Genomic DNA, 26264 nt, shown 5'->3' with positions numbered 1-26264 from the left:
CTTTTATATAACATGTGTGTTACTTGGGTATCTATCTTGAACGAAGATCTAGAAATCATTCTGGATTGCTTTTTCTGCTGCATCGTAGAGCTTTTCTTTCGTTTTATTCTAGACCAACATGTGAAAAGGGCGTAAAAGCCACTGCGAGTTTATTTCTTTTCTTTCGTTTCTCCTAGGCGTATTTCCAGTTATTCGTAACAGGTAAAGCAGACTCCCCTCTATCTGGTAACAGGATAAATTTGCATAAACGAAAAGAAATACGTATAAGATGAACGGAAGAAACTGAGGAGTGCAATAGTTGTTTTTTCTTTTCTCATATTGGTCTGTCTAGACTAACCAAGATAATGCCATAACAGTCTTGTCAATACAAATCTAACGCAGATCATACTCGACTCCGACCGAGTTCTAAAACTTACCACACATTTTGTCAAACCAACTTTGAAAAGTCCTCAGTCAAAGTTACAACTTTGTACATCATTCCATTTATTAGATAAATATTTGAGAAGATTAAGGACGTAACTCCGGATAATCGAATCCAGCGTATAGCTTGTAATCCACTTGACTTTGTTGGTTTAGTTGAGCCGTTTAGTTGACTTTGTTGGAAATAGAATCATTGGCAGAGGAAGCACTGTAGAAGTGCTCATAGAATATTACTCTAAGAAGTAGGCTTTGAGACGTGACGAGAAGAAGAAAAATAATTCAAAATTTTAAAGAATGTTCTAGTTTTCAAAAAGTGTCCCTAAGTGTTCCTACTGTTTCTATGGAAGATCATGACTTTTGAATTTCCCTAATCAGATTGGTTTTTATGTCTAAGGTCATTGCTAAGCTTTTTCCGCCATCTTTTGGTCACTATTTGTTCACAATTTTGCATTTTTTTACCTCAGGGCGCCGGCTACGTCCTTGCAGTCAGTTGGGGAAAGGGAAGGAACAACTACTGCTGTTCAGATATCATGATTAACTCTGCGTGTCCACAAAGGTCACAAGATGGTCAATGGATTTACTATAATAAGTTATTGGACCATGGTCAACGGATCTATAAATTATGGTAGATGATTCCGTGTTTTATATAACAGACAGGATGAAGGCAAACTCAAATGATCGGAAACTACTATCTATGAACTTGCGCGATTTGTTAACGCTTACTGTACTCCCGATTATACATTAGTATTTTTCTTTATTATGATCTATACTGATTTATCGACCGTGATGATTTTGTGGCCACAAAATTATCAAGTTATTTTATTATGATCTAAATCTTCAGCATTAAAAAAAGTACATTATTTATTTCTAAAAGAACATTTTAAACCATACTAATATATGTGTTTTCTTCTTTATTTACAGGTACGTGTATTCGTTAAAAAGTTGTTCTTGTGTCAAGAGTTGTGAGTTTCAAAGGTGAGTTTTTCAAATCAAAACACGATATAACTTATCCAATTAAGAATTTCATTCTCCATTAAGTCAACAACAACATGCACTTTGAGCCTCCCATATTGTTTCATTATATTTTGAATGTATTCAATAGCGTCTGCTGGGCACACCACCTAGGAGTCCCGGTTAGTTTATGCCGGATACTGGAGAGCTACTTCCAGAATAGGGTGGTAAATCTATGACATCAAGGAAGTCGAGAGGAACTACAAAATCACCGCGGGGGTACCTCAGGGGTCCATCTTGGGCCTAGTACTATGGAACACGGCGTATGAAGGTGTATTGAAGTTTAAACTTTCACCGGACGTGAATCTGGTGTCCTGTCCACTACGGTATGGCGCCGCTGCATGGTCGAAGACGCTAGTGGTCAGTCGAAACGTGAAGCGACTCTAGAGTACCTACAGGTTGATGTGCTTTGGGGTGGTCAGAGCATACCGCACGGTCTCAATGGACGTGGTATGTGTGCTAGCGGGCATTAGGGTAATAGAGCAATTGGTAATAGAGGATGAAGAGTGCTTTGAGCGAAACGGCATAAGAGGTGCGTGGCGGATTGCCAGAACATCGTCTAAGTGACACAATTTCTGTCAGGCCAAAGCACCCATGGTGGTATCTGCACAGACTCGGACATGCAGGCTCCCCCGCATGCCCGGAATGCGTAAACTACGATGAGCCCGTGGAGCATGTGCTCTTTGAATGCCCACGCTTCGTGGAGCAAAGGTCGACTATACAGTAGATATGCGGTAGAGATACCACTCCGGACAACATTGTTGAAAGATGTGTACGGGGCGGACAAGTGAGATTCTGCTACTTCCATAGTTTCCCGAATCGTACTTGAACTACAGAGAAAATGGCAGGCGGACCAATAGCAAGTTCCCCCTTCCTATCCGGGAGCTTGAGTCCAACGAGTAGTCTGCAGTACTCTTCAGGACTTAAGCTTCAGGCAAGAGCGGACAACTCAATACGGTAGATGGTGAAACGCTAACCAATAGAGCGTACGGTTCCCTCTTCCCAAACTGGCGTACCGCGAAGGTAAGGAAGAGAGAGAATGAGTTTTTAATGGGTCGATCCCCACATAACCCGAGGAACCATCTCTTGGGTATCTAATCAGTAGATTTTCTCATTCTTAAAAAAAATATTGTTTCACTTTTTAATAAATGAGCAGATCAACATATTTACCTTCAACACATTGAATCAGCAACGTCAGACAACGCCAATTAGCCTCCGAGTACAAATCCTCACAGTTGATCGTGAAATTTTCCGCAAACGGCGAGAATTGGCATCAGATGACACACGTAATCAGGGGCTCGCTCTCGACGCTTCCTCAATTTTTCGCGCCTTTTATCCACATCTCGGTGCAAAAATATTCCCTCGTTGACGTCGATGTCGTCGTTGGTTGGGTCGTTGTCGTCATCGACAGCACCGTCCAACCATGCTGGCTGTGTCTGTCTCTGCATCTCGCGTGAAAGTAAATTTTATAAATAGGCGTAAATCTAGCCGAATAATTATAATATAACGAGCTGTTTCTGGCTGCTGGTTGCCGCGCTGCTGCCGACAAAAACAGAAGAAAGAAAGAGAAGTGAAATTGAGAAATTATTTCACTTAATGATTTCCACGGTACACAAACGGGGTACAATCGGTGCAAGCAGTCAGTAGCCCCTCTCCAAGAGATTACTAGCGAATAAGTACCTCAACCAACTGTAGATAGAGTGATGCTAATAAGCATAAAATAAGAGAGCGAACGACGAAATTCCAACCAGCAGAAAAAGCAAATTCGCAAGCCGCGCGCTCGCAAGGAACAATTGACGCGGAAATGCCGCGCAGATGAGTGCGATGCCAATTGCCGGCGAATTAATATGCGTGTGAGAAGACCTCAGAAGAGGTCCGAAAGTGTAAGCTTTGTTTATATAAATAATTCACACGGCGAGGCGAAGCCTCATGATGATCGCCGCTGCCGCCATCATCGGACGGACCGTGGACGATTTGGACGAAAACAGGTGAATAAGCAAGCGAATTAGATGATGATCGCGTACAATTGCAATGCGGGCCCGCCAAGTCGCAAGTGTCCACGACGACCGCGGCAAACACGACAAATGATTTGTTTGGATTCGTTACATGGCACTTCTTTCTGTTGGAGTTTTGCTTTTTGAGATTTGAGAAGAGGCCTTTCACGACACGGTAGAGTTGTACGTTACGTCGTCGTTAAACTACTTGATCGTGCTTGGGAGATCGATCGTTTTGCTCCTCCATGCTTGTTGTACCGAAATTCATGTGTTGGGTTATGCGAGTTTATTGTTACGCACGCTCGGTCAATAGTATCGGCAATTGTTTTGAATTGGTGAATTGCTCACCTAATCGGGTATGCCAATTGGTTGGTACAGTCTGGCAGTCGAATTTTGCTGTGATTGTGCAATTTTTGTGTTTGCGAACACCATTTAACAATTTCAGCTATTATGCTACTTACATTACCCCATTGACGCCTATTTACGCTAACGCTTTTCCGTGGGTTACGTTTTTTACGTATTTTCATATGTTTGATGCTCAAAAACATAAAAATAGCAGATACGGCAGATATATTTTTTGGATGTGTTAGGGCATCCAAACTGTCTTTGAGTTTACATCATGAAGTCTGCGGGTGTTATAGTAACTTTTTACGGCACGCATGCAGTCCTGAGCACCCATGGTGGTGCAGAGGGCCAAATTGAAAGATCTCCCTCCTGGGCGATTGTCAGCCATCGCCTTGACCTGTGGCCAGGTCAAATTTCTGTCGACTTGCTTGACTTCGTTGTTGAGGCCATAAGCCTCTGGATCTGCCTCTGCTGCGATGTCCAGCTGGGTAACGCTTGCTTGAAGATTTCGTTGCTGCCCTTGCGTAGTGTGTGGCCGACCCACCTCCACTTTTGCTCCCGAATTTCTGTCGCTATTGGCTTTTGATGAAATCGACGATGGAGCTCCACGTTGGGGACCCAATTGTGAGGCCACCATGCAGAATTATATACAGCAGGCATCTATTGATGAAGACCTGCAGCCGTTGAGTGTTCTTTACTGATACATACCAGGTTTAACTGGCGTATAGCAGCACAGATTTCACGTTCGAATTGAAAATTTGACTAATCTGGTTGTTTTGCCATGCATTTCTTAAACTCGCAAAAGCAGCCCTCGCCTTCTTGATCCGTGCACCTATGTCGATCTAGGTGCCGCCATCGGTCGCCATTTGGCTACCAAGATATTAGAAGCTTTCAACATTCTCCACTGATTGCCCAGCTATCGTAAAGCTGAAAGGGTTGACCGTGTTTACATACAACGATTTGGTCTTGTTGACGTTGATGGTAAGACCTGCCGCTGAGGTGCGATTGGCAAGATCATCGAGCTTGCGCTGCATATCAGAGCGCCGTTGAGCTAGAAGAGCAACGTCATCGGCCAGTTCGAAGTCATTTAGGTCTCCGTGGTAATGGGCTGTTCCAGCAATCCACGATTTTGTTCACGGTCAATCGCACTTACCAGGATCTCGTCGATTACGATGAGGAACAGTAGCGGTGTGATAGTATACACATTCTTGCCTCACTCCAGCAACAACCCGGATGGGATCGGACAAAACACCGTTGTGCAGTACTCTGCACGAAAATGCCCTGTACTGTGCTTCAATGAGGCCGATGGTTTTCTCAGGGAGACCCTTGCGCCTGAGGGCTTCCCACACGTTTCCGTGATTGAGACGGTCGAAAGCTTTTTTGTAATCAATGAACACCAGGTAGAGAGAGTCTTTGAATTCATCGACTTGCTCCAGAGTGATACGGAGCGTGACAATATGGTCCACACAGGCAGTGCCGTAGCCAGAAATTGTCTCTGGGAGGGGTTTTCAACCTTCAATGATACCTTTTTTAATTTGACACTTAAATTTTTGAAACAGTATTGAGCAATTATATTCGTTGTTCGAAAATAAGGACTGTATCGTTAATTATGAGTACACTAGAAAATTGCTGTATTTGAAAATGTTTTATTTATTTTGTAAATTAAATTCAATTACATTGTTTAAGGAGCATCAGAAAAGCCCATGACATGATTGTATATTCAATTTTTCGTGGATCTTGCCACCTCTCGCACTTTCTTCTTGGCGTTCTTCATAAGGTTTTGGACAACCGTTCCGACGATGGTTTTGCTTACGTTGACCCAGTTTTTCTTCAATTTTGTGGCGTCCTCTGCTCCTCTATCCTTTTTCCGTAGTTTCCCTTTCATCAAAGTTAACTATTTCTCAACGGGCCTTATTTGCGGGCAATTTAGAGGATTCATTGCCTTTTCCACAAATTGAACATTGTTTTCTTCATACCAGTCAAAGGTGTCACGCGCATAGTGGCAGGATGCCAAATCCGGTCAAAGTAATGTAGGACATTTGTGCTTTCAGATGAGTGGCAGATTAAGTTTCTGGAGACATTCCTTCCGGTATATTTTGACGTTCATACTTGGGACGGTGAAGAAACGTGACGATTTCATACCAGATTGACAAATTGCTTGCCAAACCAACACATTTTCCCAATTTATTCGCAAAAAAACGATTTCTCCTAATTCGGAACATCCGTACCATGCTTCACAGTGAAAAACTGTGCCCCTGGAAGTGCCTTGTAGACCAATTTGACATACGTTTCATCATCCATGATTAAGCACATGCAATTTTTACTCAAAAAATTGGGTAGGTCTTCAGGGAATTACGCTCCTTGGCGCGCTGAACCATATCAACAGTCGTTCCACACTTTTTTGCGTAATCTTTGATGGATACCTCCTATTCTCCTTTAACGATTTTGCAAATTTTGCTGTCCAATGGATGCACCTGTTTTTTTTGCCGCGTCCGGGTAAGTCTTTCAGTTTGTTATGCATACTGAATCGTTTGATAGCATTTTGAACAACAAAAACCCTAACACATTCAACTTTTGCTAATTTTCTTAGCGATAATTTTTCATTGCAGTGCCTGGTCACAATCGATTTTCGCTAACTCTAAAACCCCCCCCGTGGCTACGCCAGTGCACCAGGGTACGAAAAACGAATCACGCCGAAAAACAAACGCTTTGTCCTAAGCGGTGCATGTTGGTAACAAAGGCGCTCCGCAACAAACGCATGTCAGGCGATGAGAGCAATAAAACAAACATCGCTTGCCGTGCGTGTGCTGATATTCCGGCTTTTCTGCTAAAATTTTCGACCCACATTATCGAATTCATAAGCATTTGGACGAAATAAGACTCTTGCAAACCTCAAAGTTGAGTTTCACTTGTAAAACAATGCGAAAATCACGATGTGAATAGAACGAGACAAATATTCCAACCGTTTTTGTTGTGAACAAACGCGGGAGCGATTTTGTCATTATCTGCTAACGAAAAAACAAAGCGTTGTTGCCGTGCCTTCTTTGTTGCATGTTTTTCGCTTGCGGTGGCATATTCTGCGTACACTGCAGTGCACACAGGATCGTCCGGCACGGAATCCTGTCTGCTGCCGTCGGAGAGTTGTGTCAATCTTCTCCTGTATCCGGTTTAGGATCACTTTGCAGAGGACTTTGAGAACGGCACACAGTAACATGATGCCCCGCCAATTATCGCATACAGTCACCTTTTTTGAATACCTTTACTAAAACGCCTTGCATCCAGTCGGTCAGAAAGGAAACTTTATAAGCTGTTTTCTGTAAAATTTTAGAGATATGTTTTTTCTCCGTTCCTGAGTTATGACTTTTTTGTGCAAATTGGAGATTTTCGACCGTCTATATTATTAATTTGCAATTTGTAAGATAATAAAATAAAATCCCCAATTCTCATGCTTTTTATTTTTTATTTTATCTTTTTGGGCGATAAGGCCAATAAGAGGACAATATAAACGGATGATAATGTATTATGGAAATGTTGCAGAGGAAGAAAACTATAAGAACCTTTTAATTAAACGAAAAAAATAGTATAGAACGAGCTCACCTGTATGATCCAACTGAATAAGGGTCTGGCTGGGACACTTCACTTTTTCTCAAAGTGCAATTTAAGCAGCTCATACATTTCGGATCAATACCGGCGCCGGCCTAGTCCTTAAAGTTGGGAAGGGAAAGGAATGTTAGAGTGTAATGGTTGTTGCTACTAGATACCGAGAGCACTCTGCGTCGCCACAACTTGCACGGATTGTGTATTTGTTCGTAGAGTAGGATGTGAGATCTGGAAGTCACAGTTCGTTTGGTTGCATAATTTGTAGGCGTTATATGAAAGATTGACACTGTGCTGCGAAAGTTGGAAGGTAACGGACCAGGGGTAGAACCCAGGACCTGCATACGAATCAGAAGCGGTAGCCACTAGACCACCAAATCCGTCATGCTATTGCTGGTGTCATATTTAAAGTGAAGACAAACAAACTGGAGCAAGATTTCTAAAAATGTTCATACGTCGCGTTACTTATTCAATTTACGCCCATTTTCTAGCAAGCTTCTATTGTGCCCAAGTAAAAACAACGTCGAGCAATATTTAACAACCTTATCGCTTTCCAATAGCCTATATCACTGATTCAAATTTTACCCATCGCGCAACAATAATGACAATATCGCAACCTGCACTTGTTGCGACAAAACCACCACGAGTTTAGGGATTTCTAAGCTTTGCATTGCGATTTTTGAGGGGTAACATCGAGTTAATAAACACTGCAACACCATTGAAGATCTACCATTAAACAGTTTCGATGTTAGGTTATTCACGAGCTAAAAACGCAACAAATTATGCTTCTATTTTGTCACCAAGAAACATTTTCGAGCACATATCATTATCTGTTACCAGTTGGAATAAAGAGTAACTGCCGCGCCTTCTTTGTTGCTTGTTTTATGTCTCTTTGATCTGACAATTCTCTTCTCTGACCAATATTCATCATCGAACTACTTACTAGTCCTTAAGGGGGCATAAAAACGAAAAGTGACGCGTGTTTAGGGCAGTTGCGATGAAAATCTCGGTCGTGTTGCATTGTTCGAAGGAAAAAGTGAAAAGTGAGTTGCAATGGAGATCTTGATCGGGTTTCATTGTGTGACAGAAAAAAAACGAAAAGTCACGCGTTTTTGGGGCAGTTGCATTGGAAATCTCGGTCGAGTTGCATTGTTCGCAGGAAAAAGTGAAAAGTGACGCGTGTTTGGGGCAGTTGCGGTGGGGATCTCGATTGGGTGGCATTGTTCGGCAAAAAAACGAAAAGTGACGCGTGTTTGGGTCAGTTGCAATGGAAATCTCTGTCGCGTTGCATTGTTCGAAGGAAAAAGTGAAAAGTGACGCGTGTTTGGGGCAGTTGCAATGGAGATCTCGATCGGGAGGCATTTTTCGACAAAAAAAAAACGAAAATTGACGCGTGTTTGGGGCAGTTGCAATGGAAATCTCTGTCGCGTTGCATTGTTCAAAGGAAAAAGTGAAAAGTGACGCGTGTTTGGAGCAGTTGCGATGGATATCTCGGTCGTGTTGCATTGTTCGAAGGAGAAAGTGAAAAGTGACACGTGTTTGGGGCAGTTGCGATCGGGATCTCGATCGGGTGGCATTGTTCGGCGAAAAAAAAACGAAGAGTAACGCGTGTTTGGGGCAGTTGCGATGGAAATCTCGGTCGCGTTGCATTGTTCGAAGGAAGAAGTGACACGTGCTTGGGGCCGGTGCAGCTAGTGCCAAGCACCACTCGATTGTTCTGGCTAATCGCGCAGTAGCAACTACGATGTGTACGGTTATCTTTGCTTTGCTTTGCACTTCTCCTTCTTCTGGAGTTTCCTCTAGCGTTCCCATCCTTCAGAAATTCTATCCATCGATTACTCCAGGAATGCCATCTAGGGATTCCTTCATGAATTCCCGATGGGACTCCTCCTTAAATTACATCTATTAAGGATGCTTCCAGGAATACCTTCTGAGAATACCTCCAGAAACTTCATCTGTGGATTGCTTCATAAATTCCTTTTGGGCATTCCACTAAGAAATCATTCAAGGGCTGCCAGGAGGGATTCCTTCTGGGGATTTTTTCAAGCAATTCTTGTGGAGATTATTCTTGAGGAACTTGTGGATTACAGTTCGGACTCGATTATCCGGAGTCGGGTTCTGAAGCTTCGCAAACATTTATCTCGGGAATCTCGAGAATGTTGTATTAAGCTGAAATTCTGGCATTTTGTCAAGCTTACTTTGAATAGTATTCGGTCAAAATTTCAGCATTGTACATCATTCTGTTTGCCAGATATATGTTTGGAAATCTTCAGAACCTGACTCCGGATAATCGAGTCCGACCTGTACTACCTACAGGATTTTTTTCTTCTGAAGATTATTCCTTCTGGGGTTCCTCCATATTTCTTTTTAAATTACTTTTGGGAATTTCTCTGGAATTTCCTTTTGCTAAATCAGAAGTTCATTCGAAGATTTTTATAATTGTTTAGTCTGGAACTCTTTGGAGAAACTCCTTCTGGGGATTTTTACAGAAATTCCATTTCGAGATTTCTCCAGGAACACCTGGAGAATTCCTTATCTAATCAATCTAAATCCTAGGGATTCCTCCAAAAACTCCATCTGTGGATTGCTTCATGTACTCCTGACGGGCATTACTCCAAAAACTCCTTTCAGGGATTCCACTAGGAACGCCTTCAAGGGCTGCTAGGAGGGATTCCTTCTTTGTTTTTTTTTTCAAGGAATTCTTGTGGGGATTACTCCTGAGGAGCTTGAGGTTTACTACCTGCAGTTTTTTGATGATGTTTGCTTCTGATGCTTGTTTCTCCTAGGTTATTTTACATGATCCTCAACTAATGCCTTCTGCGGATTCTTCCAAATTTCCTTTAAAATGCATTTTGTGAATTTGTCTGGAAATTCATGCAGCAAAATCAGAAGTTCATTCGAAGATTCCTACAAGTGCTAAGCCTGGAACTTCTTGGAGAACTCCTTCTGAGGATTATTCCAGGAATTCGATTTTGAGATTTCTCCAGGAACTCCTGAAGGATTCCCACAAAATATTTTGGAAGATTCTCATAAGAGAAACTTCGGAGAGACTATTGTACGAATCCCTAAACAAACTGCTGGAGAATGCATGAAAACTCCTGGAAGATTCAAAAAAGGAACTTCTGAAGGATTTCCATAGGAAACTCCTGCAGGATTTTTAGAAGAAACCTCTGGAATATTTCCAATAGAAACTTCTGGAGGATACCCAGAAGAAATCCTTGATTTTTTTTTAATGAATTATGAATTAAATTCAGCAAATGGTCTTGCAGCAATCCATGCACAACTTTTAGATGAAGTTCAGTAGGAACTCCTGCAAAAATCCCAAATAGAACTTTTCTGGGATCCCAGATTGAATTATTGGAGAAATTTTCGAGGAAATTTCTGTTGAAATTGATGTACAAATCACAGAAGTGCTTGGGTTTTTTTTCGATCTTGCCATCGAAGCAATCCTAGAAGGATTTCTTGAAAGAATGCAAGAAGGAGCCCTCCTGAGGGGCTGTTCATAAACCACGTAGACCAAAATTTGGCCATCTCATACCCCCTCCCCCTCGTAGACTTTCGTCCTTACCATGCTCCATGAAATTTGCATGGAGCGTAGACTTTGGCCTGAATTCCAAAAGATTTCCAAGCGGAATCGTACGAGATTACCGTTTTTGTTAGGTACATATTATCACTTCTAACATATTCAAGCTATTGTAACAATGAAATTACAGGATAACCCATAATAAAAACTACGGTAAGAAATCCCAGAAGGAAGCCTTAGGTGAAACCTAAAGGTTGTTCTGGAGTAATTCTAAAAGACTACATAGAAAAATTTTCTTTCACCGGATAATTAAACTTCCAAATAATCAAGTCTCACCTATGGCTGTAGATTTCAAGAAATGATTGTTGGAAAGTTGGAAAACTAATAATATTTCAGAAATGCAGAAAAATACCAGAAATGCAGCAAACATAGTGTAGCAGAAGGGCAACTGTCGCTTGTGTAAAGCGGAATTCATATTCCGTGGCTACTGTTACGAGTATAGTGCAGATGTTCTTCCTGGTGTAACGTCTTAGCTGGAACAAAACCTGATCTACAGCTTGTTATTCTATGAGTACTTCCACAGATATTAACAGACAAATTCCTCTGCCAATGACCATTTGACATGTGTGGAAGCATTGATACTCTACACCCATAGAAATTATGGGAATTTCTATTACGATTTACGAAATGTCCCTGGACCGCGAACCGAACCTGTCACCTTTAGCATGGGCATGCTGAATATGTGAGATTTGAAACTTCCATTAAGGTAAGGACCATTAAGGAAAACCAAGTTTGAATGTCAGAGAATATTTTGTAGGGAACGAAAAAAGAGTATGTAACGAGCTCACCTATAATAGACTTTCGGGCCACCATAAAACCAACATCAACATGTTTTGGTTTTATCACGCCTCTCAAGACCTCTCCAAAACTAAATAGACTACAAAATGTAACTTGGGAACCAGAGATGGGAACACTCACTTGCTATTGTATCAGCATGGAAGCGTGCTATCATACCTTACTTGAAAACTGTTGCAAAAAATACACTCAATTGCATTTTTTTTCTTTAAAATTGCAAGTGAGTGCAATTTTTTGCAAGTGTGGGTTCACATCCCTGTTGGAAATAGTACATAACGTATTCTCTTCTGTTCTGACAAATCTTCCTCCCTTTTCCTATCTTTTACTCCGTCTGTGCTATCTGGGGTCATTGTTTTCTCTTTATTTTTAGTAGGTAAAAAATTGTTGAAATATACCTAATACAAGAGTCTTTGGCTACCTTTCTAGTTTTATACCCAAACGTCGTATAAATACAACATTTCCCGATCTTGTTTCAGTCAGAATTTACTATGATGTCCAAGTAAAAGGTCTGATTCGAAGTTGAGCCGGACTCTTTTTCCCTATACGGGGTAAAATAGTCTGTGTGTTCCTTCGAGAAATGATCTCAAACCTCACTGAGTAATCCTGACTGAACAAACACCAATCGATCAACAATTTTGAATTGACCCTCATCCGCTAAAACAGCTGTAGAGTTAACGTTAATTGTTTATCATTTTCTCTATAGAGAGCACAATAATACCTACGAATTTATCACCTCGTAATGAGTCAATCTGATTGTGCCACACGGGTAATCTCACCTCGGTCCAATTCAGAGTAAATTGTATCTTTCAGTCGGGTTGCGTTGTGGCGATCACGCTACTCGATCATAGTCAATGCTGCACCTGCGCGATGATCGTGATTGCACCAACCAAACCAATAATACAGATTGTTTCACCCATTCATTCCATCCATAGTTTCCCTGATCGACAGCGAAACGAAGATCAATGCCAGCTCCAAAGACAGCACAACACAAAGTAAATACGAACCGTATCCGCCGCCAATTAAACAATCGACCTACACCAACTTTAATATTGTAGTGTGCAGTGGGGTAAGGTGATTGAATTCCTGTTGAAATATTTGAATAAAAAAAATAATAGTCTTTGAATTATCTAAGTCAAAATCATATTTAAAAAATCTCATGATAGAGAATGGTGGACTTCATCTTTATTGACTCCTTAGAGGATCCACACTCCTGTCAGATTCATCGATTCTTGCAACAATCAGATAAGAAAAACTTCTGATCGTTTTTTTTTCAGTCTACACAGATGCAGTTAAATCGGAATTCCTAATACGCGTTTACCTCTTCGGTTATAGCATAGCATAGCATAGCATAGCATGAATACTTTCACAAATCTTGGGTGGAGTTGCAAAGTTGAATATAGCCATTGACATTGACTACTATCTATAATGTCATAGACCCACTCAACTTCACACACCTGGCCAAGTCCTTGCAAGCATTTATTTTTTTAAGTATCTATTCATCAACTTAGAAAGAGCCCAGAACTGAAGCAGCTTGCATTAGATGGACGGATGTTGAATATAGCGAATTTTCAATTTATGTGTAATTGTGTACAAAGAATGTTATCAGAAAGATCTCACCCAGTTCCATCGTAACGTAGTCCACTGACTCTGGCGAGGCTTACGAGAGTAGCGCATTTATTGCAGACACCACGTTTTCGCGATACCCGATGCATTTTTTTTTCTTCGCAAATTAATGCGTTTACCACTTCGGTTATGTGCCCAAAAACTAATCCTTTCCTGTCACGCTCTTGAAGATGCAGAGGATTTCTCGCTGTTTAGCATGAACGAGTGGCTTATTCTGTGTTTGCTGAGAATTGAACTTATCCCACTTCCATTGAACAGTGCCCCACTTTTCCCTATATAATTACAGCGCAGCATCCGTTTCATCGTCGCTAATGACGACAAAATTGCACTCTCTAGTAAAACGGATCAATTGAGACATTGTTGCTGTTGCGCTCCCGCTCGTTTGGATTGTTGTGTCTAACTTATTTGCTCAAGCAGCTGAGGAAAACTACACGACTCCGTTGTTGCGGCAACGCACAACTCTCGTGTGGGTAAAGATCGAATCGTGAATCCGGCCAACGCAACAACAACGATCTGCTGCGCGAAAGCGAATTTGCGCGCGTACGCACCAGCGCACCACCGCACAGGTTAAGTGAGAGTGATCTGCTGAAGATCTGATCGCTCCCACCATATGGTTGGTGGAATGAGAGGCGCGCGGGTGCTCCAAAAATGGTAACAAGCGAGTTCATAAATTCAATGACCTACTAATAAGCAAACAACTGGCGTGGCGTAGCTGCTGCGCCACCCAGCCAGCAGCGCGAGCAAAGCGATATAAGAATCGAGAGTGGGTAGAGTGATATAAATGAAAAATCGAAAAATATCTACTACCCAGCCAAGGTACCTAAATGGTAAAGCCGAGGAGGGATGGATATGGGGAGAGTCGCTGTTTGACTTTATGATGTGTTCTCTCGGAATAGTAGGATTAATAAATTCAACGGAAATACGGGGTCGATGGGTTCGGAATTCAGCTGATTCATACAGGCTGCTTGCTGGTGGTGTTAATCGACTATTTACACTTTTATAATTGCCAGCCCATATCAATGTTAAATATTCGCGATGTTCAATGAAGGGATTATTTATGCTTTCATGTTTGTTAACAGAGAACATATTCTTCTTCTACTACATGGGGTAATGTCCCCACCCCACTGGGACAAAGTGTGCTTCTCAGCTTAGTGTTCAATGACCACTTCCACAGTGATTAACTAAGGGCTTCCTCTGCCAATAACTTTTTTGTATGGATTGGTATTGTGACAGACACGAAAATACTCTATGCTCAAAAAAGTCTAGGAAATTTCCGACTGGGAACCGAACCCGTCACCCTTAGCACTGTCATGCTAAATATTCACTTCTTTATAGTTGTGGGTATATGATACAGAGCCGTAGCGTGGTCCCATGGCGCCCTTGGCAAGCATCCAAATTGACGCTCCTCGACAATTGGACATTATTAATTTGGAGAAAAATGTAGTTATTCTTTTTATTCTTCAAAGTTTCTTTAAATGTTGTAAATTAAGAACGAGATTTTCTGGTAATGTTGTACTTTTTACAACGGTGCGCGTCCTGAATGGTTAATTGAATTTCAGGAGATTTCAAGACTCCTCAAAAATCTTTTTTACCCATTTCCGGTGATTTGTTCAATTGATTTTACTAGACTTTTCCAATAACTTTACCAAAGGTTTTTTATTCTAAAGTTAAATCAAAATATTTTCCAGTTGAATCAAAATATGTAAGAAAGTTTTTTAGTAATTATTAGAGCTAGACGAACCTTAGAGGGCCCATATAGCCGAGGCGGTAAACACACGGGTATTCAGCATGACCATGCTGAGGGTTACGGGTTCGATTCCCGGTCGGTCCAGGATCTTTTCGTAAAGGAAATTTCCTTGACTTCCTTGGGCATAGAGTATCTTCGTGCCTGCCACACGATATACACATGCAAAATGGTCATTGGCAGAGGAAGCTCTCAGTTAAAAACTGTGGAAGTGCTCATAGGACACTAAGCTGAGAGGCAGGCTTTGTCCCAGTGAGGACGTTACGCCAAGAAGAGGAGAGAGGAGAGGACGAACCATGGACATGGAGGAATGCCAGAAAAGTTTTCTGAAGAAATCTCTATATGAGTTTTTGTTTGAATCTTTGCCAGATTTTTTGCTAGAGTCTCTTGAGGAATTTCCGGAGGGATACCTGATGGAAATCCGGTAGACATTTCAGCAAGAATTTGCAAGGGAGCTCAGGAATTTCTGGAGCAGTTTAAGAAGAAATGCCTGAAGGATGTTACAAAAATAAAAGAAAATAAATTATTTACAAAGGATTAACACATCACGATACACAGAACCTTACAAATGCACAAATTAGGAACATCAAAAATTGACGCATCACAACACATAACATAAATGTGCCCTGTTATCCAGATGGATAACATCTTCTGATCACAGGATGACGAGGTTTCATGTATTGATTTGGGACCATCAGTCATCCTGGAATTGTATTTTAGTTGGCATTTTGCCTTTTAGTTCACAGCATTTGTTGCTGTGTTCATAGCTTGGTTTTGTCTAGGAAAACTAATCCTAATCGGGCACCCCGTTCCGGGTATCGATACTAGAGCTCTATAACTTGAAGTCTGTGTCAGGAAAGGTTTACGTCTCCAGTACTCAATCGCGGCCCGAAAAGGCCTGAATGTTGGCAATCGAAATAGGATTCCACTTCATTGGCCTCTATCCTGCCAGAACCCTATAAATGTTAATTAAAACTAGGGTAATATTTACAAGTAAAAATTCAACATGTAGCACAAAGAACGCACGAATATTAAACTTTGAACACATTAAACAATTATTCTGTCTTATAATTGTAACAAATATTTATACCCGTAACACAATCCAACGTTTGAGCAAGAATTTTTCGTGAATCGTTCACCGATTCACGAAAAATTCAGCTCCCATATGCTTCCTATCCCTCATAACAATAGTGTTAAGGCCATAACTTAACACTACGATAAAGATAAATGACTTAACCTAAACTCAAAACAAAACAAAAATGAGTTGTGCTACCCGAAAGCCACAATGCTTTCCAGAAACGTAGCGGTGAACAGGACTAACAAGTCCCCAGAAAACACCTTTACTCAAAACTAAAGATTGTTACCCGAAAGCCAAACTGCTCTCCAAACCACGTAACAAATTAGTCTAACCTAAACTAAACTTTACTTTTATGGAGGTTAACTGTCCACAACAATAAAATGGCCTTAAGACTGAAGTTATAATCCTTCCGACTAACTTTCATTTGCATACACGGGGTTTTTTAGTTGGGCGCCATGTTACAAAAATAAAAGAAATTAATTATTACAAAGTATTGTCACATCACGAACACATAGAACCTTACAAATGCACGAATAAAAGACATCACAATTTGACGCAGCACAACACATTACATAAATGTGCCCTGTTATCCAGATGGATAACTCCTTCCGATCACAGGATGACGAGGTTTCATTTATTGATTTGGGTCCATCAGTCATCCTGGAATTGTATTTTAGTTGGCATTTTGCCTTTTAGTTCACAGCATTTGTTGCTGTGTTCATAGCTTGGTTTTGTCTAGGAAAACTAATCCTAATCGGGTATCCCGTTTCAGGGTTCGATACTTGAGCTCAACAACTTGAAGTCCGTGGCAGGGAAGGCTTACATCTCTAGTACTTGACCGTTGCCCGAAATAGCCTGAAAGTTGGCAATCAATATTCGATTGCATTTCATATTTTGTCAGAACCGTATAAATGTGTATTAAACTCGGGGAATATTTACAACTTAAAATGAAACATTTAACACAAAGAACGCACGAATATAAAATTTATAACACATTTAACAATTATTCTGTCTTATAATTGTAACAAATATTTATACCCGTAACAAGGATTGATTGGAAGAATTTCTGAAAAAAAAAATACTTGGAAGAACTTTAGAGGAATCTCTGAATAAAAGATTCTCAAGAAATGTCTGGATTTTCTAGAACAAACCTCTAGAAAGTTGTATGGAGAAATTTTCAAAGGAATTATTTGAAAAGAAACCTTTGGAGAAATTTGGGATGACATCAACTGCAAGTTTTCTATCGGAAGACCTGGAGAAAGACACTCCAAATTCATGATTTTCTAAAAGAACTTATTAGAAAATTCATTAAGTTTCTACTGGAATTCTACCAGAAATTTATGGAGCAATCTCGAGTTATCATGGGACAATTTCGGAAAGAATCAATGGGAGAATTAATGTATAAAGTGAGTGATTTCCTCTTTCTAAGAGAATCTATTGAAAATGTTCTTAAACAAACTTTGGTCGAATTTCTTAAAAAAATCTATGGATGATCTTATGAAAAATCTCTGGAAAAATTTCGGAAGGGATTTTCGGAGGCAAAGGGATTTGTATGAGAATACCTGCAGGGTATTGTATGGGAATTCATGAAGAATTACTGAGGAAATCTAATGAAGGGTTTCTAATCTTTATATTTTATTGGAATCTCTATATGTGTTTTGAAGGAAACGCAGAGAAAATTGTAAAAACACATTGATGATTTTTCTAGAGAAAACCAGAAAAAAATATGTAAAATAGAAGTGTAAACCCCTAGAACAATTTTTGATCTTTTCAAAATCAACTTTGAAAGATTTTTTGAAGCATTTCTGCCGAAATATGATTTTTTTTGGAAGAATATCTAATAAATCTTTGTAGAAATATCGGGAGGAATCCTTTGAAAAATTTTTGAGTAAAGTTCTAGATAACTTCGTGGAAGCCTCCATGGAGTAATTTCTGAAGGAAACCTTCGAAATATTTCGAGAGGAATCTCCAGAACGTTTTTTGGTTTGATTCGTTATTTTTAATCCATGAAGAAGAAATCTGTGAGAATTTCTGGAGGTATTCTTTGAAAATTTTCCAAGAAATATCCCGAGGAATTTCCGAAAGATTTTTTAAAGAGTTTTCCAAATAAAGCCAGCCAGAAATTCCGAAGAAATGCCCGGTGAAATTTATGAAGGAGCTCCTGGAATATTTAATTGGTTTTTAGGAAATAAAAAAAATAATTGGTGACTTCTTGCCGTGAATTCGACTAGAATAATTTCTGCTAGATGTACAAGAGTTCAGTACAAAATGTTCAGATGATGCTCTTTCAGTTCATAAAATTGTTATCTCCATTAAATATTTCTATGGGCTTATTTACTGGAGGTAACAATTGTATGAACTGAAAGAGCATCATCTAAATATTTTCCATTTAAAATATTTTTTGTCAACACTATGCAATATTTCCATGAATGCCTTGAAATCCTCGGAAGTAGCCTCCATTATGTAAACTATGTAGAGTCAGGACACTCCCAGTGAGAATGTTTAGGACTTTTTAGAAAGAAACTTTTACTACATTTTCGAAAGCATATTGATTTTGCTTATCTCAAAAAGAAAACTGAAACAGTTTCTCAAAACAAATAGTAGATAAATTTTCAGATAACATCATGGTAAATATTCAAAATAATCTACAAAAATCCGAATTTTTGAAAATACGGAAGAACGTGAAAAATACATGATCAATCTTAGATACTGTAAACAGTATGATAACATTTAAGAAAACAATAGCTGTTTTGGTTATAGAGAGTAATATTTTATAATCTATTATGCTTACTGGAGTTCACAGAATACAATCAGAGACTATAACATAGCTTGGGGATATCCCAAAAATATATAACAATGCTAATTGTTCCTCGAACTACTTTGGTAAATTAAGTGGAATATACAACATAACACTACTTAAACTCAACGTAGTGGCAAAAGCTATTATCACAAGTGTAGACCTGAAGCTATGGTCCCCAAAGGTAGTTTGGTTGATCTGGAATATCTCAAAACTATCTTGGAATGACTCATGAAATGCCAGAGGGATTACAGATTACAGTTGGATGTTATTGTTCTTTGTGAGAATAACTACTGTTACTGCCAAGAGCTAAACTTCAGGACAGTTTAGACGACCATTAATTGTTCAAAGGTGCATAATATTATATAGTTGACTTCAGCATGATCCAGTAAACGCGATTGATTATGCAACATTGCTCAGTATAACAGATATGGCTGATGTTATGTTACGAGTATAGACCTAATGTTTTGAACTCCAAAAAGGTTTGACTGACCTGGAATATACCTATAGTGTCTCTAAATAACCTTTGAGATCTGAAGAGCTGGACGGAGCCCAGCAAATTATGCAATGCTGTTATTTATGGCGAAAACACATGAAGTCATTCTTGTAGGCTTTAAAGACTTCATTAAAGGACAGTTTGGACGACCCTGAATATCCCAAAGATTTACAATAATACCAAGTAGACTTTGGATTGGTCCAGTAATCACGGTTGGTTATGCAACGTTACTCAGTATAACACAGATATGGCTACTGTTACGAGTGTAGACCTGTAGTTCTGAACTCCAAGGTAGCTCGGCTGACCTGGAATCTCTATAGTATCTATAAATGACACGTAGATTTAAAGAGCTTTACGGATCCCAGTAGACTTTGCAATGCTATTATTTATGGCGAAAACACATACATAAAATTATTCTTGTAGATTTAAAGGACTTTACTGCAGGACAGTAAATTGATATTCTTGACGAAGGTTAAATGAATACATATGAACGTAACCCATATCCAAATTCAGCTCTTAGAACAACTGGTATGTCAATTGGACTGACACAAATTTCGAGTTTCTCTTATGTAACCCCCGCCCCTCGGAAAAATTTTGTCGGATTTCGACATTTTGAGGGGGACACAAATTAATTATTTAAGAAATTTAAAAATTTTAAAGTGAAATTACAGTTGTCGAGAAAACTGCCTAACAAATCGGATGAGTTTGACGATTTTGCCTAATTGTTTGGGTAATTTTTCATTAAATACATTTATTATTTCTCCCGATATATATTAAGGGATTTCAACCAAGATTTTTCTTTTGAGATTATTAGAATGATTTATTCAGGTATGCTTTCAGCATTCATTCATGGAGTAATCTCGGAATTGCCTCCTAGGGTTCTTTTAAGAATTCCGTCAGGATTCTCTGAGAGATTCCTCTTGAAAAACTTTCAGAGATTACTACCGGTATTCCTTCCGAGATTTGTGCTGAGATACCTCCTGGGTTTTTTCAGGGATATCTCCAGGAATTTCTTCCAAAAATTATCTCGATATTCCTCCAAGGGTTACTTCCGGGATTTCTTCGGGAATTTCTTCCGGGATGTCTCCTACTAGGATTTGTCATGGGATATATCCTGATAGAAGATTTCTCCAGATGCCTCGTTATTTATGGATTCTCCCTTACGAAAAGATAAATTACCAACCGGGAACCGAGCACAGACTTGATCAGCACAGTTCATGATTTCAGCATGGTCTTAATAAATTCAAAAGTTTGAATTTGATGAATTGAGAGTGACCCAAAAGTAACACAGTAGTCACAGAAGAGTCACGGTGGCTCAGATTTTTGTTGCGCAGAAATCACTGTGGCTTACTTCTAGCAAGTTAGTGTTTATTTGTTAGAAGTAAGCCACAGTGACTTCTGCGCAACGAAAACCCGCACCGCCGTGACTCTTCTGTAACAAGTGTATTACTTGAGGAGATCGTAGATAAGAGAAAAAAGATATAGATGTTGTAGATAGACATTCCTGTAGTAAGCCGTAATGTAATGCGACAGTCCGTTCCTTTCTTCTTCTACTTCTTGGCGTGACGTCCTGACTGAAACAAAGCCTGCTTCTCAGCTGTATGACCAAGGAATTCAAAGAAATTTGCTTTACGAAAAGTTGCTGGACCGACCGAGAATTGAACCCGTCGCCCTTAGCATGGTCATGTTGAATACCTACGCTTTTACAGTTGTGGCTAAAGGGACACTAGTCCGTCTTCTATTATTTTAGAGTTGTTGTCAACACCTTCACTCGTTGTATCTATAAGGATCAGAATGTAATGATAGTATAAAAGTTGTGTTGAAATTGCGCTTGAGAAAATAATCAGATGTTGAGGACCTATATTGAAGATTTTTTTAACACCACACCATAAACTTCCATTTTGATTTTCGTGAAGTCATGTTTATTTTATTGGAACTTAACTGTTGATAGGGTCTGGGACCATTTGGGCAGGGGGACCTATTTTGGACACTTGCTGCTATAACTCAGATACGTACAGTATCTAGCTATGTTCCAAAATTTAAGTCAATCGGTTCAAAAATTGACTGAGTTATAGTAGCAAGTGCCCAATATAGGTACTTCTGCCCAAATGGTCCCAGACCCTAACAAATTTATATCAACATTCAACTTGTGCGACAAACCGGGCGTTGACGGGTTATTGTCACATCAGCTGCCAACGTATCAACTTTTCGTCGATTTTGAGCCGACAGTTTACGCCGAAGTACTTGTTATGATTAGTTGAGAGCAAAACATAGATTAGGCTCAAATCATTATCGTATGCTTTTCTAATAATAAATAATTTGACCATCCAAAAACCCAAAAAAACAAACACAAATGAAAGCATTTCCATGTATCCACTGGTTCACTAGGTGGAAAAGCAGTGAAAGCTATTAATTGTTTCACCGCCACTCGGTTCAATTGAACATCTATATTTTTGCGGTTCGTTCAAGCCTCCACGCCTTTCTCCAAACTAGGTCACAAACAAAATTACGAAAATTATTAAACCCGACCATCGCATCGCCGCCGCGGTGAACAAATTCGAGTGAGAAACGGTAATCCACATTCCTCGTCGATTTAAACCCCGATACCCAAATGGGTATAACTAATGGACCTGCTAGTTGGTCGGTGATCAGAGGCCATAACCCGCCAAAAAATATAATAGACGAAAATTGCAACCTCTTGTAAAGTAGTGAATTAGGTATGATTTGGATACGTTATTTCATTTGCGCAGGTGCACCTAAGCCGATAGAGCGTGTGAATTGAACTTCTGAGAAGGAAGTCGAGCATTATTCCAACATATGTCTTTCAGAATACTAGTAGGTATGACCGACCACAAACAAATCGAACGCGCACACACGCTGATTGAACTTGAAACCCAAAACCACTTTCGCACTGGCGGCGGAGGTTTCCGATGACCACAGCGGAGGAAAGCAAGTCAGTGGATATTCGGAACACGAGATCAATAACCGGGCGGGCAGTGTATGCACACGTTTTACGGTGCGTTATCTTTGTACATCATCATCATCGTCTTCGCCCGAATGGCTTAACGAAAATAAAAACCAAGAAATCCAACATCAATCATTTTTGCGGAGCACTTTCGGCAGCAGACAGCCAGTGTGCGCTGGCTGAGTGCTGAGTAGGTCCACGATATTTATAGAGAGTTATTGGTTTCCCGCGGTCTCTGATGGTACATTTTTGAACCGGCTGCGCCCCGGTTACAGACGAACAATGTTCAATCCATCATCTGGTGCCGGATGAGGCGTCAATGAATCTTCTCTGTACGGAAGAGGTATTCATGCGGTTTTACGTCCACGTTGTGGGATGTTGCGTCTTGTCTTATGTTCACTTTTCTTACTAAAGCAGTGTTTTCGGTTTATTTCAGATGAGCCAAAGTTATTGAATGTTCCAAAATTCTTTGCATTGAAAAAGTGAAATGGCGTTTATCATGCCTCGAGCATGTGTGCTTGTCAACAATGCAACCGTCATGACGCTACACTCGTCTTGTAACTTTTACAAGCGGTGTGCTGTCACAATCAAGGTCTGAGGGTTTCGGGAGAGAGGACTTTATAGTTCTTCGTGTATTTACCATAATTTCTCCACGTGCGATTATTCTAGAGGATTACTAGGATATTTTTTTTGGAAAATTTCTCGAATTTTCAAGTTTCAAAACCCTGGTCAAGAGCGAACAAAGTTATTGATAAACAATATGTATTAGGATGTATTAACAAGTAAACAGAAGTATCCCTTAGATTGGAACAAAATGCGATTGAAATCAAATTGAGAATGCTTGCGTCTGTTGGAATTTATTTATTATTTTTGGACTATCCCAATATTTTGAAATTTGCAGAAATCATTTGGAATTCCTTAGAATACTTGAGTTTGTTGACTATGTGAAGCACCTGTGATCATTTTCATTTTTGATTGTTTATTGTAGAATACATGGATTTTGGGATATTCCATGGTATTTTCAGGAATAATACGAATTTCTGAAGTAGACTTGGATACCATCTCAAATACCTTAGTATGGACGAGGCGAAACTTCAACCTCAACATCTCGTCTTCAGAAGGCCGGCTCCAGAGGCACGTTATCCTTCATTTGGGAAATTTCTTTGGACCTCGTCTTACATGACGTACCATTAGACATACCGGACTCAGGATGAAACCTTGCGGGACTTTTGAGGTTATGTGAAAGCACTTTCGACCCACCTACGTGTCGTAAACCAGTACTCGATTCTGGAAGTAACTTCCGAGAATCTTATACAGGTACTCGGGTAGTCCAGACGCAGGAGCGCATCGGCAATACCCGCCCAACTGGCGCTATTGAACGCATGCCTCACATCCAGAGTTACGAATCCCCGACCTCTTACGATGGAGCGCTTTCTCGGCGGATTTTGTAATCGACATGATAGCGTCTACGGTCTACCTTGACCTCGCCTTTCCGGAAGCCGAACTGGTTACTCGAGGGACCATTTAAACCTTCGGTGTGCCTCAACATTCTGTTGAGGGTGATCTTTTCGAGCAGCATCTCCTCCGCGGCGTGACGATTATGCATATTGGTCTATATGCCGACGGGTTTCCGGGTGATACCGCCACCTTTGCCAATAGAACTAGGCTCTGTCGCTTCCAAACCTCAGGGCAGGCATTTCTGCATAGCAGACCTGAACATCTCAGGAGCCTCTGCAATAGTTACTCTTAATGACAGGTTCGGAACTCCGGACCAGGAGCTTCTGCGATAGTTACTCTTAAGGCCAGGTTCGGAACTCCGGACCTGATGCCTTACCTACGCTAAGGGACTTTGCCATCCTCGCAAGTTCCAAATCGGTGACCTTCTCCTCATCGTCAGCCCCAGTCCCCGGCTGTCCTACGGAAGGAGGCCAAGGACTAAGATCATGACGCGGAAAAAGCCCATCGATATCCCCTTCAACATCTCTGGAGATTGCTCTGTAATATCCATCACACCTCTTGGCTTGGCCATCACGATCCTGTAGGCATTACCCCACGGATTCGTATTGGCACTCTGACAGAGACCCTTCAAGCAGGCCTTTTTGCTTGCCTTTATCTCGGTCTTCAGCGCGGCTTTTGCAGCAGCGAACACCACTCCCCGTAGTTCGTTTGGTCTCAGATCGTGCTCGCTGCATCCGCCGCCTAGCCCGTAGGTAGGTCCGCAATAGGCCGTCCCTTATTTTGCAAAAATTGGAAATGTTATAAGTTCGTTAGTGGAAAATGATCGTTTTAGCTAAGAAATGATCGTGTCAAAATTTGAAGTCCGTATCTCAAGGCTAAGTGGTCCCTCAAGGGACCTAAAGTTATCAAAAATTGTATGGGACCAAAAAAACATGAAATTTTTTCGACGCTATTCTACTAAAACCGGTGATTTTAGGACCCTAAAGGGCCAAAAATGTGCTTAGATTTGCGATATCTCTACTCGTTTTTGAGTTATTGAACAAAATAGGGTAAGTTTCCTTCGGAATCTAAAAAAATGGTCAAAAATGCTGATTTTTCATTTGTTTTTTTTGTCAATATCTTAGAAACGAGCAGAGATATCGCAAATCTAAGCACATTTTTGGCCCTTCCGGGTCCTAAAATCACCGGTTTCAGTGGAATATCGTATTTGTTTTGTCGAAAAAAATTTCATGTTTTTTTGGTCCTATACAATTTTTGACAACTTTAGGCCCCTTGAGGGACCACTTAGCCTTGAGATACGGACTTCAAATTTTGACACGATCATTTTTTAGCTAAAACGATCATTTTCCACTAACAAACTTATAACATTTCTAAATTTCGCAAAATAAGGGACGGCCTAGTCCGCAATCGCTTGTGTCAACCAGTAAGCCGGTGGTCTCCCGTTTCTGGGTGGGCTCGCCTAGGCATGGTCGCATCGCACGCACGCGAGAGTACCGCTACCAGCTCGTCGCCGTCTAAACCAAGTAGGCTAGGGCTTCCTTTACCCACTGCATGCTGTTGTTGTAGTCGATACTGTAGCGAACCGCCAGAGGTGATCGCTGTGAGTGTAGCCATCGTCTACTCTCTTGTTCAAACTAGGCCAGGAATTCAAAAAGTAACGTCAATAATCGACTCCGCACCGTTTCGACTATTTAAAAGTACTCTTGGTACCAACATGAGCCAGGTCGACATCTAGTAACGACTTCTCAATTCCACGGCCCAGGCATTGAATCCACCTGCTATTACCACTGGACTTCGCCCTGTCAACATGGCCGTTGTACAGTCCAGCATCTGCGGACCTGCTCGGTCGACCACCGTGGAGGCGCATAACAGCTACAGAAGACTCAGTTTGCTTTGACGACCACATAGGTAGTAGACACCAACTCCTGGACTGGGTATTTACCCGTCGTCTAAATCGCCGCCATTTTTTCCGGACCCATTAGCGACCTATTTGCCGTACCCGGCGCGGGTACTCGGTATGGGTCCGCTATGATGGCGATATCCGTCCCCACTCAGAAAGCACCTGACGAAGCAGTTGCTGAGCTGCACCTGTTGGGTGCCTGCTGTCCACGGATTTCCCGGTACAAATCAGACAAATGGATGGACTCATGCAGCCTTGTGCCTTATGGCCTTCGGCGCCGCATTGCCTACACAGCTTGCTCCTGTCAGGGCCTTTGCAGTCCTATTACTTGTGTCCTGGTTCCAGACACTTGAAGCAAACCTCCGGTGGCTCATGAAAGGTCAGATGGCCTATTGACCAGCCCATCTTGATCTTCCCTACTTTAACAGACTTATAAACATCCGCCACAGGTACCAAAG

At 40.8% G+C, this 26264-nt stretch overlaps 1 protein-coding gene across 3 annotated transcripts in view; it reads left to right on the top strand.

The window, feature by feature from the left end:
• Nucleotides 1-26264, top strand: part of LOC134291549 (uncharacterized) — a 224288-nt gene that overhangs the window by 107500 nt on the left and 90524 nt on the right. For all 3 annotated transcript variants that reach the window (XM_062859466.1, XM_062859465.1, XM_062859464.1), the window contains exon 3: nucleotides 1342-1395. The gene's annotated coding sequence lies outside the window, so the exon portion shown is untranslated. The remainder of the gene's footprint in view (nucleotides 1-1341; nucleotides 1396-26264) is intronic.

The sequence above is a fragment of the Aedes albopictus genome, chromosome 3 (genome assembly GCF_035046485.1).
Source record: "Aedes albopictus strain Foshan chromosome 3, AalbF5, whole genome shotgun sequence".
Lineage (NCBI taxonomy): Eukaryota > Metazoa > Arthropoda > Insecta > Diptera > Culicidae > Aedes > Aedes albopictus.
Note: the sequence above shows the minus strand (reverse complement) of the source record. Positions and strands in the feature narration are given on the sequence as shown.